Source organism: Homarus americanus, unplaced genomic scaffold (genome assembly GCF_018991925.1).
Source record: "Homarus americanus isolate GMGI-L3 unplaced genomic scaffold, GMGI_Hamer_2.0 scaffold39155, whole genome shotgun sequence".
NCBI lineage: Eukaryota > Metazoa > Arthropoda > Malacostraca > Decapoda > Nephropidae > Homarus > Homarus americanus.
Genome location: NW_024737042.1, coordinates 8,854,263 through 8,858,000, shown reverse-complemented (window position 1 = coordinate 8,858,000; position 3,738 = coordinate 8,854,263).

Genomic DNA, 3,738 nt, shown 5'->3' with positions numbered 1-3,738 from the left:
CCCATTCTAATCCACACCTATAATCACCCGTACACTGACCCACACTCAAACCCACACCCACGCTCATCCACACACCTTGACCCACACTTTAACTCAAACTCACCTTTACCCACACATTAACCCACCACCGCACCCTGACCCAAACATTAACCCACACCACACTCATCCGCACCCTGACCCACACTTTAACCCACAGCCACAGTTGCCCGTGCTTTGATCCATACTCTAACAGTTTGACCTGACCTTGACCCAGTTAACCACAGTCTATCTTAACCTGTCCGGTCACTAGAGGTAGTAAAGGCATAAACCGGTGGGACTCTTGAACGCCGGCCGGGATTTTTGTCCATTAGTTGGGGTTTATGTGTGTGTGTTTGTCTTCATAGCAGCGATTTTTGTCTTCATAACAGCAGTATTTTCTTCTTGGCAGCGATTTCTGTCTTCTGGCAGCGATTTTTGTCTTCTGGCAGCGATTTTTGTCTTTTGGCAGCGATTTTTGTCTTAGCAGTTATTTTCGTCTTAGCAGCAATTTTTGTCTTCTTCGCAGTGAATTTTGTCTTCTGGCAGCGATTTTCGTCCTCTGGCAGGAATTTTTCTTTGTCTGCGGTCTGAATTTTCACTGACTGGGATAATTTGTCCTTAGAGAACTTGTCGAGGCGCCGCCTGCTGATTGCTGGGCCGCACCTGAAGAAGAATTTGGTTTCCACGTGGCCGAAGGTTTGTTGTGGATGTATGAGAGGAACCCAACTTAACTTCACTTAAACCTGCGTATTGGAAACCTAACTTAACTTATCCTAACCTAATCTAACCTAACCCACACCATCAACACACCCACACATCATCAACACCACACACAACATCAACACACCACATCAACACACCCACACAACATCAACACACCCACAGCATCAACAACACACCCACAGCATCCACACCCACACATCAACACACAGCATCAACACACCACACAGCATCAACACCACACAACATCAACACCACACAACATCAACACAACATAACAGCAACACTCCACAGCATCAACACACCCACAACATCAACACACACACACAGCATCAACATACCCACACAACATCAACACACCCACACAACATCAACACACCCACACAACATCAACACACCCACACAACATCAACACACCCACATAACAGCAACATACTCCACAGCATCAACACACCCACACAGCATCAACACACCCACACAACATCAACACCCACACAGCATCACACACACCCACACAACATCAACACCCACACAACATCAACACACACACAACATCAACACACCCACACAACATCACCACCCACCCCACACAGCATCAACACACCCACAACATCAACACACCCACACAGCATCAACACCCACACAACATCCATGTACCACGTCTAACCCCCCTCCATACCTTCCTTCCATACCACCCCATTACAAAAACATTCCCGAAATGTTGCCAATACCACCAGCTACCCATACCAGGTAGATGTAAACACCCATAACTCTGGCGACAGTTGGAATCAAAACAAAACAAATACATTATTAAACATCAATCCAGGTGTTTATGTTTTAATTACGTCATACAGGTAACAGTAATATGCCCCCACGCGGTGTTGCCAAGGTGGGGCTGATTAAAATACCTCTCATCTACTTAATATGTTCGTCTGTACTCTTACTAAAACCAGGCTATATAATCATCTACAGCACAGAGTAAATACAAAGTTATGATGGGTTGTATGTGTTGTGTTAAGAGGTTAGGTATATAAGTCAGGTGATTTACTACAACTAATTAGGGGTGTGTGTGTGTGTGTGTGTGTGTGTGTGTGTGTGTGTGTGTGTGTGTGTGTTGATCAGGCAGGGTAATGGCGGTCAATATTTGGGGTCGTGGATATTGTTAATGCATATAGAGAGTCTTCACTACCATACACTAGGTCACCTTATTCACTATTCTCTACAAATACCAAGGACAAAATTATATCCTGTACATACACATTATCATCTGAGGTCCACTGTTGAGTAATTAATCTGAAGGAGGAAGGTGAGGTGGCTGAGGGGAGGTGGGGGCTAGAATCTCTCCACACCTGGATATATAAACAGATTAATATTCCAATTGTCACCTGCAATCTCCCCCTCCACCTGCTAGTCGCCACAAAAATAAAACTTCATTAAAAGGTAGGATGAGGTGTGTTGTGTGTGTGTGTGTGTGTGTGTGTGTGTGTGTGTGTGTGTGTGTGTGTGTGTGTGTGTGTGTGGAATGATGGTGATGGGGGAAGGAGGTGAAGGAGGTGGGATGGTGAGGTGTCGTAAGTCGAACTTTGTTCCCGTCCGTATTACGGTTAATTAATAATAATCTCATAGTCAGGTGGTAAAAATATCGGCAAAAATAATATCGGTCAAAAAAAAATATCGGCAAAAATAATATCGGTAAAAAAAAATAATAAACTGATATAATATCGGCAACAGAGGGGCTTCAGGGTAGTAAATACCTTATATAGAATAAATTTAGCATTACATTTAAATAATTCGTAGAACACAATAAAGTGTTCGTGTACAGTCTCCCCCACCAATGTTACTGATGTGTTACTTGCTACTGGTGTGTTACGTGTTACCTCTTTTTTGGAACAGGTTAATTGAGGACAAACATAAACATTTGGGGGTATATAAACATTTTAAGACCACCTCACAAATTCTGGCTGGTGGAAGCAAAGGTTTGCGTCATGGCTGTAGAGAACCACCACCAACACCATCACCCTCTTTCCCCCCTCTCCCTCCCTTCCCCTCTCTCCCCCCTTTCCCCTCTCTCTCTCCCCCCCACCCCCTTTCACCCCTCTCATCTCTCTCCCTCCCGACTGATCGCTATTTCTCAAAAAGTTTCATACTTAAAATTTTCCCTGATAACTGGAGATTTAGGGACGTATACGACTTAATACTAATAATAATAATGATGATGATGATGATGATGATGATGATGATGATTGAACGAATGCATATCCTTCCCGCGAATCACTAACCATGGCAGGGTAAATATCGACCTAGTGACGCTGATACTGTAAATTAATGTAGTCACCCCTGGAGATTGTCTCATGTCATCGTTTTCTTTAATACCTGGGGGAAAAAAATCGGTGTTTTTAATGCGTGAACCGTTACCATGGCAACACCTAGTTAATTTGGGATTTAGCTTTGTCAATCCGCAAACCCGATCCAGACTTATTTTGGAGACAGACAGACAGGGGGCTGAAAACAATACCCCGACCTACATACAGACACAGACAGGATACCGTAACAATAGTAGTTTGTGGTAGTTGTCTGAGAATTGGGTATATTTGCCACTGGATCTCAGGTACAATGATTGTTGGTGACAGACAGACGGACGGACGGACGGACGGAGACATTGACTCAGATTATTTAGGTGATATGTCTTGAGGGCGTGGACCACTGTTGGTGGTGGTTATGTGGTGGGTGGGTGGTGATGGTGGGTGGGTGGGTGGTGATGGTGGTGGGTGGTGAGATGCTGGGTGGTGGTGGTGATGGGTGGTGGTGAGGATGCTGGTGGGTTGGTGATGGTGGGTGGGTGGTGAGGATGCTGGGTGGTGGTGATGGTGGGTGGGTGGTGAGGATGCTGGGTGGTGGTGATGGTGGTGGTGGTGATGATGGTGTTGGTGGGTGGGTGATGATGTTGCTGGGTGGGTGGTGATGGTGGTGGTGATGTTGCTGGGTGGTGGTGATGGTGGT